Below are 12,196 nucleotides of genomic sequence, written 5' to 3'. Positions count from 1 at the left end.
ACCTTGAGGTCATAACCAAAGGGTGGGGGGGGGAGGGGCACTGCACTCGCTGGCCCCACGAGAATTATTTCAAGGTTACAGAACATGCTTTGCAGCCAGACTGGAACAACTAAGCAGAGCACGCCGTAGTGCTGCCCCGCTTTAAACCTGTGGATTAAACCGTGGATTCAAAACACGGGCTTGCAGAGAGGCAGGGCGGCAGAGAGCAGGGCAGAAGATGTGTTTTATTCTGATGGTTTCAGGGCTGCAGGCCTGGGATTTCAGGGTGGCAGAGAGCAGGGCAGCTTTTTGCAGAAGGGAGATGTGTTTTATTCTGATGGTTTCAGGGCTGCAGAGAGCAGGACGGTCAGCAAGGACGTAAACGACTGGTTCTCAGCAGCTGCTTCTTTTTTGAATCGGCCAGCCCAATTGGTGTTCCTTCGTTGGTCTAGTGAATCGCTGCCTTCCTACTTTGCATGCCATTTCCCCTCATTTGCATGTGCAGATCGGGTGTGGATCGGATCGGCCAGAAGGTTAGTGAATCGGGTCGGAAAAGGCTTGCAAAGCTTAGTGGAATCTAACCCATAGTCAGTTGGGGCACACGAGCTGGTATTGATATTTACTCTTTGAGTAGTTCCCTTATTGTGTTCGTAGGATGTCCAGCCGTAAATTTAATTAAAAACAACATTCTCCTGCACTCCCTTTAAGCATCAAAGAACTGAATATTCAGCAGATTTAAGCCATGGGAGTTAAAATAGCTCTGGAGAAAGCCCATCTCTTGGTGTCAAAGTCACATCTCTGAAGCTCAGGGTAATTTTTGAGTGTTTTTTATTCTACATATGTTTTTTCCAGCCATACTATAGAGCGGTAGAGCTCATTGAAGCTTTCATAAGCTTGAAATTTCCGAGACGTAAAGCTTTTGGTTTTTTTAAACAAAAAGGCACGGCTGCTTAAACTGACTTAAATGTCAGCATTACTTCGCTGCCACTTTTAAATGCCATTGTGCTGTGCACTTTTAAGCTGACTCTGCGTGCACGAAAGTTCATTGTGCAATACAAATATTACATGTGCCTTTATATTCGCTTGTCCCCCCCCCCCCCCCCCACACACACACACATACACACACTTAAAGTAATAAAGTGATACCTTGGAATCCGAACTTAATCCGTTCCAGAACCCCATTCGAGTTCCAAGACAGCAAGATTGGGCCCCCCTGGCAGAGACAGCAAAATCGGGCCCCCCTGGCAGAGACAGCAAAATCGGGCCCCCCTGGCAGAGACAGCAAGATTGGGCCCCCCTGGCAGAGACAGCAAGATTGGGCCCCCCTGGCAGAGACAGCAAAATCGGACCCCCCCTGGCAGAGACAGCAAGATTGGGCCCTCATGGCAGAGACAGCAAAATCGGACCCCCCTGGTAGAGACAGCAAGATTGGGCCCCCCTGGCAGAGACAGCAAAATCGGACCCCCCTGGTAGAAACAGCAAAATCGGGCCCCCCTGGCAGAGACAGCAAAATCGGACCCCCCTGGCAGAGACAGCAAGATCGGGCCCTCCTGGCAGAGACAGCAAGATTGGGCCCACCTGGCAGAGACAGCAAAATCGGACCCCCCTGGCAGAGACAGCAAGATCGGGCCCTCCTGGCAGAGACAGCAAAATCGGACCCCCCTGGCAGAGACAGCAAGATTGGGCCCCCCTGGCAGAGACAGCAAGATTGGGCCCCCCTAGCAGAGACAGCAAAATCGGACCCCCTGGCAGAGACAGCAAGATTGGGCCCCCTTGGCAGAGACAGCAAAATCGGACCCCCCTGGCAGAGACAGCAAGATTGGGCCCTCCTGGCAGAGACAGCAAAATCGGACCCCCCTGGCAGAGACAGCAAGATTGGGCCCCCCTGGCAGAGACAGCAAGATCGGGCCCCCCTGGCAGAGACAGCAAAATCGGACCCCTCTGGCAGAGACAGCAAGATTGGGCCCCCTTGGCAGAGACAGCAAAATCGGACCCCCCTGGCAGAGACAGCAAGATTGGGCCCTCCTGGCAGAGACAGCAAAATCGGACCCCCCTGGCAGAGACAGCAAGATCGGGCCCTCCTGGCAGAGACAGCAAGATTGGGCCCCCCTGGCAGAGACAGCAAAATCGGACCCCCCTGGCAGAGACAGCAAGATTGGGCCCTCCTGGCAGAGACAGCAAAATCGGACTCCCCTGGCAGAGACAGCAAGATTGGGCCCCCCCCCCTGGCAGAGACAGCAAGATTGGGCCCCCCTGGCAGAGACAGCAAGATTGGGCCCTCCTGGCAGAGACAGCAAGATTGGGCCCCCCTGGCAGAGACAGCAAAATCGGACCCCCCTGGCAGAGACAGCAAGATTGGGCCCTCCTGGCAGAGACAGCAAAATCGGACCCCCCTGGCAGAGACAGCAAGATTGGGTCCCCCTGGCAGAGACAGCAAAATCGGACCCCCCTGGCAGAGACAGCAAGATTGGGCCCCCGCCGGCGTTCAGATTCTGGGGCAAAATTTAAGAATAAAAATAGTTCGGATTCCAAGTTGTTCAAGTTCTGGGGCATTCGGATTCCGAAGTACCACTGTATATGTAACTAGTAAGGAATGACCCAAATAAGTATTTTTAATGCATGTCTATATGCAGTAGCCCTACAAATTCCAAATGTATAGATTGCAAAGTGAATGCACCGAACTCCAGTGTAATTAGAAATGAAATTGTTATAATGTGCTCCTTGTTGGAGCACGCATATTGTTGGCTTTGTATTTCATCTTTTATAAAATCAATAAAACTTTTTGAACTGAAAAAAAAAAAAGAAATGAAATTGTATCTGTTGCAGACTGCTATTTTTTTTTTTTTTAAACATTAGTATCAACCATTTATGGCCTTTACCAATCAGAAGCATCATTAACCTCCAACCATTAACTATGTTCTTTTATTTTTTTAAGTTCAATCTTTTTATTAAATTTTTCAGAGAAAAAGAATAACAAATATCAGAAAGAGTACACCAGGATGCAGAACTGTAACATCAGCAGAAAATGTACAACAATTATCACAGAATAAGACCATAAGATATGAATTAACACATGTCTATAATAGGAGCCCAAGTCTGATTGAAACTAGATAAATTACCAGATTTTTCTGCAGCTACTTTTTCAAATTTGGCAGAAAGGCAAACTAGATTCCACCAGGAATGAACTGATAATGATGAAAAATCTTTCCAATTAGACAGAATTGATTTATGAGCTACCTGAAGTAAACAATACAGTAAACGAGATTGATATTTATCTAAAACATCAGGTAAAGCATGCGCTCCAAATACAATTACCGCATAAGAAAGAGGAGATGTGATAGGTAAGTACCTACAAATTATCACCCAAATTTCAGACCAGAACATGTACACAATAGGACAGTGATAAAACATGTGAGCAAATGTGCCAACCTCCAAAGTGCACGACCAACATTTGTTAGTGTGTTTCACATCTATTAAGGAGAGCTTATGTGGGGTCCAATAGGCCCTGTGCAAAAAGAAGAAAGACTGCTGTATCATGGACGAGGATTTGAGGGAGCGTCTCAGAGAACTCCAAATCATTTTCCAAGTAGGGAGATCAAAAGTGATGAGAGCAGAGTCTTCCCACGTCGACTGGAGAGATGAGCAAGCCGTAAACTTATGATCACGGAGAATATGATACCACGATGATGCTTCTTTCTTAGCTCCACAGAACTTGGAACACCATAGCAATATAGATGGAGAAGATGACGATAATGGATGGAGTTTTAAAGAGAGCGATAAGCAGTGATGAAGTTGTAGCCATTGAAAATGATAAGTAGCAGGGAGATGAAAAGTAGTAGTAAGGCAGGAGAATGACATCAAGGTAGAATCCACCATCACTTGAGCAAAGGACCAGATGCCCCGTTTGATCCAGGACTTCCACTCAATATGTTGACCTTGGATTTTAACTAGAGGGTTATTCCATACAGAAGATAGAGAAGTCGAATTCCATACCAGATCTGCACATTTATCAACAGCCCGTAATGCAGTTCCCGTAGAGGCCAAAATGAAATTGTCATCTATGATGTGATTTGGAGCCATGAAAGAAACGTGTTTTAAGCACTGTGTAGAGTGTAGACTAGATTCAAGGAAAAGCCAAGGCGGGGGTGACTCAGGTGTAGGTGTTGCTAACCATCTGGACCCTTGGCGAGCAAGAAAAGCTAGATGGTACTCATATAAACTCGGGAAATTCACACCCCCATTCTCCTTAGAAGCCTTGAGTTTCTTCAGTGCTATACGAGGAGGTTTACGCTGCCACAAAAAACCAACCAGGATGGATTCTATTTTGGCATAAATTTTAGAGTCCAAAAGAAAAGGCATCATAGAGAGAATATAGTTGAGTTTAGGAGTCAAAATCATCTTGATGGTATCAAGGCGACCCCACCATGAGAGCTTGAGTGGTGACCATCGTTCTGTCAAGGAGGTAGCAATCTGCAACAGCAGGTCAGAATTAAATTTCCGGGTATCCTCGAGGGAAGGACCAAATAAGATCCCCAAATATCTCATTTTCTGGGATGCCGGTTGTAATTGAAGACTTCTGAATGAATCATGGTCAACCAAGTCATTTAGTGGCAGAATCTCAGTCTTGGAGATATTAAGTTTATATCCAGATATTCGTGAGTATTTTTCCAATAGCAGGAACAGATACGGTAAAGATGCAGGATCAACATAGAGCAGTACATCATCTGCATAAGCGGACAGTTTCACATGGAAGTCACCGATATTGAATCCTTGAATAGAAGATGCAGATCTGATGGCAATGAGAAGTGGTTCAAGCGCGATGTTGAATAGAAGCGGGGATAAAGGGCATCCTTGCCTGGTTCCCCGAGTAGGACGAAATGAAGTAGAAGACAGGTCATTGATACGCAAGGTGATGGTTGGGCACGTGTACAAGACTTGTACCATGTTAATAAATGCAGTCGGAAACCCAAACCATTTCAAGGCAGCAAATACAAAAGGCCACTCAATGCGATCAAAAGCCTTTTCGGCATCTAGCGCAACCGCCATGAGAGGCTTAGAAGAAAGTTGAGCTTGGTGAATAATATGAGCAAACAGTCTAGTGTTGTCTGAGGAGAGACGGCCACACATAAATCCAGTTTGATCAGGGTGAATGATCGTATGAAGAACAGATTGCAATCTCATAGCCAGAATTTTGGCAAATATCTTCGCATCGGTGTTAATCAAAGATAAGGGACGATAATTGGAGACCCGCAGTGGATTCTTGTCTTGTTTTAACAAAACAATGATGGTTGCTTCAGTAAACGTGCCTTCCACTCGCCCAGAATCAATCAGATGAAGAAATAACTGCAATAGTATGGGAGAAAGCAGATCCTGAAAAGCAAGATAGAATTCAGTGGTGAAACCATCAGGGCCGGGAGCCTTCTTTTTCGCCATGGAAGATAGAGCTTCAGAAATCTGAGATTGAGTCAACGGAGCAGAGAGGAAATCAGATTGACCCTCCAGGAGAGTGTTGTGAGGCAAGACGTCCAAAAAAGGGCCAATAGCCGAGATATCTGGAGACTCTGATGAGTAAAGAGTGGTGTAGAAACTTTGAAACTGAGCACAGATATCCGTGTTGTCAAGCCACATCTTGCCAGCGTCATCTTGAATAGCCGGAATCAGAGTTTTTTCTGATTTAATCTTAACATATTCAGCTAGTTGATGACCACACTTATTAATATTTGCATAGTAATAAGCGGATTTCATGAACACGTCTCTAGCAGCTGAGGAACTGAGTAGCAAATTGTATTCAAATCGTAAATCACGCAGAGATTGTAGGCGTGTTTGGTCGTTAGGACAAGATTTATGAAGGTCCTCTGCCGCACGCAATTTCTGCAAAAGAGTAGTTTCACGTTCCAGGAGAGACTTTTTCTTTTTTGCTGAGTGGGAGATTATCAACCCCCTAATATAGGCTTTGAAGCAATCCCAAGTAGTAGTCCAACACGTATCATCAGGCAAATTGAAGTCAAAAAATTCTTTGATGGCACCACGCATAGAGGAAACAAAATTCTCATCCGAGAGTAAACAAGAGTTAAAGCGCCAAGCTCTCTTAGGTATGCAAGCTCCAATATCAACAAAAGATAAAAAGATGGGAGCATGATCAGACACAGAAATTTCTCCAATGGTGGCTGAGTCAACCTTAGACATAAGGTTAAAACTAATCAAGAAAAAGTCTATGCGTGAATATGATGCGTGTGGTGCTGAGAAGAAAGTGTAGTCTAATTCTCCAGAATGTAAAGTTCTCCATGGGTCACCAAGCTTCAGGTGTTCCAGCAGTTCTTGAAGTTTGAACCAAGACCTCGATTTGCGATAAGGGACCGTCGATCTCCTGTCTAGAAGAGGATTCAAAATCAAATTAAAGTCACCACCCAATATATAATGTGAACCACAGGAGGAAGAGATCATATCAGCAATATCATCAAAGAATGCAGGGTGATCCACATTGGGTGCATATATGTTAACAATGCTGATTGGTAACTTATTAATATTCACATGGGCAACCAACCATCTGCCATCCATGTCAGTGATATGTGAGGTGATTGATAGGTCGGCACGTTTACGTAGAAGGGTAACCACCCCTCCCTTCTTGTGCACTGCAGCTGAGAATAACGCAGGGAAAAACCCCTTTAAGGACAACTTAGGGGATTCTTGCATAGATAAATGAGTCTCTTGAAGCAAAACAATATCTGGAGCATGGCTTTCAATATACTTCAGAATCTTGACTCTCTTCACTGGGTTATTAAGGCCCTTAACATTGAGGGATAGACAGCTTATAGGCATGTGATGATTGGTAATAAGACACTGCATGTATAGTATGAAAAGCAATAATAACATGAGAGCAAGTACATAAAGTTGTAGCATTAGAAGCATAAACCTGTGATAATAAAACAATAAGCAAAGTACAGACTGCATCAGTGTAAGGAGCTAGCAAACAAGCTAGCATAACCTGTGGGTAAGTGAGAGGCACATAGAGACCAGCGAACTGACTGCAACGGAGGCAGAACAAGAACAATCAGAACAAACATCATCAACAGTTATATAGAGGAAAACCTGTCTGAAACAGCAGCCATCAGAGTGAAACATTAAGTAAGAGCCATATGAAAAGGTAGACATGATCACAGTCAGATTTTATCAATAGAGGAAGGCTGAATAGATTCCAGGAACTCCGCCAGAACAACAGGATCAGAATAGTCAGTGGTTTTATTGTTGTAAGTTACTCTCATGCGAGCTGGAAATAAGATACCAAATTTTGCACCAATATCTTTTAATTTAGGTCTATACGCAAGGAATTGTTTGCGTCTTTTGGCAGACTCTTTCGCTAAATCAGGTACAAAAAGCAACTTGGATCCTTCAAATGTAATCGGACCATGAAGTTTGGCATGTTGCATGATGAGCATGGTCTGGCTGTGGCGCAGCATGGTCACAACGATCGGTCTGGGGAATTTGGTGAGTTGGTGGCGCTGATGTGGCACGCGAAACGCGCTATCTATTTCTAGCTTTGTAGAATCTTGCAGTTTAAGGATTTGTGGCAATAATGCACCCAGGAACTCAGCGATGTCACAGGCTTCTCTACCCTCAGCAAGACCGAGGAGACGGAAACCGTTCCGCCGGGCCTTGTTATCTGCATCTTCAAGGGCCCTCTCTAGCACGGTAACACGTGCCGCTTGGCGTCTCAGCAATTTGAGTGATTCATCCGTCGCAGCCGCCTTTGTTTCCAACGTGTCAATGCGGGTAAGCGCTTTTGCAAATTCACCGTTTAGATTGCTGAGGTCCTCTTTTATTTCAGCAATATCTTGCTTTGTGTCTGTGAGGAGATCGCGTATGCCGCGGAGCTCGGCTAAGATGGCGGCCGAATCGTCCTCCGACTTACTAGCGCTTTGTTTCTGGGGAGATGTGGGCTCAGCATTCTTCCGCTTGCTAGGTTTGGTGGCTGCCATATTCGGGCAGCAGTGAGTGCAAAAATAAAATAAAAGCAAAAAAGAAAAGACGATGTTTAATCGAGGCACAAGCACGAGGTCTCCGGAGCCAAAACGCTAGGCTGCCATACGTGCACGCGCTCACTAGCGCCCCCCCAACTATGTTCTTTTATAACTGCAATCCTTATTCAGTATCCACAAAGCAATATTTCTGGAAGCATCATCTCCGGGGCATTTAAATCCCTTTTCTGCAAATTTCCTTAAACATACACAGAGCAAATAACAGGAGGAAAATCCGGACACTTCTTGGACTATTTCTCTATCTTGAACTAGCTTCCCAGCCGTCATCTCCATCTCTTTATTCCCACCTCTCCGTGATTCTCGCTACCCTCTCACTTCCCATCCTCCCTCACACTGCTAATCTTTCCCCTTACCCATCCTGGCCCTCTCTCTTCCCATCTTGACCCCTCTCCCAGACTGTCATCTGTTTCTTGCACATTCATACTACTTTCCCCATCCCCTCCCCTTCCAGCCTACTATCAATCTCTCTCCTCTTTCTCATGCCCCATCTCTGGCACAGGTAAATCGAACAATGGGTTGGGTTTTTTTTTTTTGTTCTCTCAGGATTTCCGCAGCTGGCATTGTGCTTGTTGCAGATTTCCGGATCTTGCTGCGTCTTTGTCAGGTAGAAATTGACGTTTCAATCAGTAAAGTGACATAACACAAAGGATTGTTAAAAAAAAAATTAAAAATATATTTCTGTGTAGGAAAGGGGCAAAATGCGGACCTCACAGACCTCGCGGATCTTAACTTTTGCCCTGAGCTCCGTGCCACTTTTAGTCTCAGCATAGGGAGGAAGAAGCATTAGGGTCCATCAGAGCTCCTTTAGCTGAAGTGTTAATAAAAGACTGTCGGCACAGATCCGTGGGGTCAGAAACGTCAACAGATTCAGCGGTGGAATGAGGGGCTAAAACACGGATCTGCACACATGAAATCTAAAACCTCAGCTGTCACTAAATGAAGATCTTTAAGGACCTGCAGTTGAGATCTACAAGGTCTGTATTTTACCCCTTCCCTTCTGTGTATCATTTTGGTTATGAAATGATATAAAGCAATATGGCTAATATTACTGATGGGTTCATGCCCTTTTAAAATGACAGCCCATCCCTCTGTCCTAAACTGGATCGGATGGACATGTGTGTTTTGTGAGGAACCAGTCACAAGAAAAAGGCGAGGAGGATGCCAGTTCAACCAATGAGAAATCCTTTATTCATACGTATGTGCTTTTTTGCAAGGAACCAAAATACAGAAACCCTTTCAAGGAAATGGATAGCCTTAACAATCCAGAGACGATTTGGGGCATCTACAGCCCTTCAATAAACTCAAAGTTGGACCCTAAAAAACGAAAGCAGGGATAGTATTTCTGAGCCACGTGGCACACTGTCAGGTTAGGGATCCAAAGCCCTTCCCAGACCCCCACGTCCTGTCCTTGAAGAGCTCTCACTACTTTCTCCTGCTTGGTCCTCCCTCTGGGCTGTCTCTTGCCTCCTCCTCCTCCACAGGACAAGTGTCCCAGGGCCTGAAATCGAATTGAGGAGAGACTCCTGCCTGCTGCAGTCTCCATGGAGACCTCCTCTCAGCCCAACAAAAGCACTGGCCAGAACAAGGTGGGGGGGGGGGGGTGTGGAGGGGTGGGCAGGAAGAAAGAAGGGAGGGAGGGGGAGAAAGGCGACGGGGGAAGAGGGAGAGGAAGAGGGATAGAGAGAACCAGAAGAGAAGAGAGCTATGTAGAAGTAATAGCAGGGACAGTGAGGGTGGGAGGCAGGGGGAAGGGGGCTAGGAATTGGAAGAGGAAGGATCCCACCAACACCCCCCTCGCTCCTGAGCCAGCTGCCTACGATCAGGGGGGGAAGGAGCGCTAAATTTGAAGAGGGAGCGGACGAGGTGCTGCAGTTGCCCCACGGGGGAAGAAAGAAATGGTTGGTAAGGGTCGGGGCAAGGGGAAGGGAGGGAGGGGAGCCCTGGGGCAGCTCTGCAACCGGGAGAGAGAGAGCTAACAGCAGCTGCAGCGAGATCCCCAGAGGGAGGTCGGAGAGCAGGTGCAGGGGAGACCCTTGAGCAAGGTGGGAAAGGGGTGAGGGACTCGCCGGGAGTGGCCGGGAATAGAGTGGCATGATCCAAGACCAGGGTGTAGAATTGAAATACTAGGGTGTGCGTGTTTGTAAACCCAGTACCCGCTTTTAATATAAGATTAGAGGGGCTTCTGAGATCCAGAGCTTAAGACTTTTTCTACAAGATCTTAAGACTTTTCTTCAATGGAAAAGTTACACTGATAACAGCAAGTTTTCAAAGCAATGAAACCAGGAAAGAAAAAAAAAAAAAAATCTGAGAAATTATATTTAACAAAGCTAGTGCAGGATTTATGCTTAATTTTTTACCCCCCCCCCCCAAAAAAAAAAACCAACAACAAAAAAAAAAAAACCCAGACAAACCCTTGTTTTGCTTTGCCTTTACAAGGAGCCACTGAAAAGTTCTCAGCCCAACCAAGAAGAGAATGATGTGGAGCCCTGAAACTTACACGTTATTCCACTTTTCTCGATAGTTTTCATTTCAACGATATGAAATGGAATGAACGTGGAACGTGGAATAACGTGTAAGTTTCATGGCTCCACGTCATTCTCTGCTTGGTTGGGCTGAGAACTTTTCTGCGGCCCCTGTACATCTCCATGCTCTTTCTGCTTTACGAGTCCATTTCACACATATATTTTCATGGAACTGCCTTGTTATTTATTTTACCAGGTCATGTAGCATCTAGTGAAAAACAGAATTATAAAAGTATGCTTGTTATCATTAATTTCTCATTTGCATACAGTATATAGTCATAAAGGAATGAAAAAGTATGCAATGTATATATATATATATATTTTGCCTACTTTTATATAGGCAATGTATATATATATATATTTATTTATTTTTTATTGAACAAAATACATTGTGACTGCCCTCCATAAGTCATACTCTCTTCCAGTGCCAACTCTAGCCTCCTATTTTGGAAGTGCCCGCACTTTGATTGACTTCTTTCCTTAAACCCTTCCCCTGGCACGATTCCCTCTGGCAGGAGGTGCGAGGTCCTTTATACCTGTGTCTGCTTCATCCTCTGCCAACTTCAGTCTGAAATGTGACTGCAGGGTGCCAGCGGGTCCTGAGTGTCCAGCCTTGATTACACTGAAAAATCCATGCCCGTGTTTCGGACCCATGTTGCATGCACAGTGTTATTCTAGGGTTGAATCTTTGATGACTGAATTGGATTTATTGCTTTATAAAACAAAAACAGTAATATTAACAAAATAATATCTCAGTGCAACCTACAATACAAAGCACAGGATTTAAAAATGACCAAAGTTAATTAAAGCTTTGCTGGAACAGCTAAGTTTTTTTAAAAGAGCTTTCGAATATGAAAATGAGACGAAAGCATTTTGTAATTCATCTGACCAAGAGTTCCAGAGTGCAGGACCCACGTGATAAAATGCCCTTTTCCATATTGTTGCAAGTTTAATAATATTCAGTCCAGCTAACTGAAGACAATTTCTTTGACGATGAATGCAGTGTTTGAGTTTCAAACTTGGAGCAGTAATTCAATCAGACTGAAAGTGGCATTTTGAAACAGGATACTAAAAGGTGTTCGCAGAAACACTCCTTGATTTTAAATGGTTACAAAACCAAAATATATTGAAATCTTCTTTCACCTTTGAAGCTACAGTTTCATCAGCTCATAAAGTTTCATATGGTAACTGTTGATTATATACACTCGATGGGCGCCCCACCTGTTACTCGTCAAACACTGCATATCCGGCGTGATTGCGTGTATAGCTTCAGCGATGCGTTCCTGCAGATCATCCATAGTTGCGGGTCGTGGAGGTACGTACCCCCAAAGAAAAAAGTCACAAACGGTAATGTCCGGTGATCTCGGGGGCCACTTGAGGAACACCTGGTCATTTTGTCGCGTTGCGTTGTCTGAAGGTTGTAACTTCTGCACTAATTGCAGCTTATAAGGGTGAAAGTGCAAGCGATTGTGCAAGATCTTGCTAACCGTGCTTTTTGAGACTTGTATTTGCTGTCATCTTATTTACAAACATATTCCAATAAGTTTTGATTTTGTAACCATTTAAAATCAAGGCGTGTTTTTGTGGGTACCCTAGACTTTCCCCCTGCTAAAGAGAGGGCGGAGAGAGGATATGTAATCTAGGGGAAAGAGTTGGAGA

Source organism: Geotrypetes seraphini, chromosome 7 (assembly GCF_902459505.1).
Source record: "Geotrypetes seraphini chromosome 7, aGeoSer1.1, whole genome shotgun sequence".
NCBI classification, from domain to species: domain Eukaryota; kingdom Metazoa; phylum Chordata; class Amphibia; order Gymnophiona; family Dermophiidae; genus Geotrypetes; species Geotrypetes seraphini.
Note: the sequence above shows the minus strand (reverse complement) of the source record.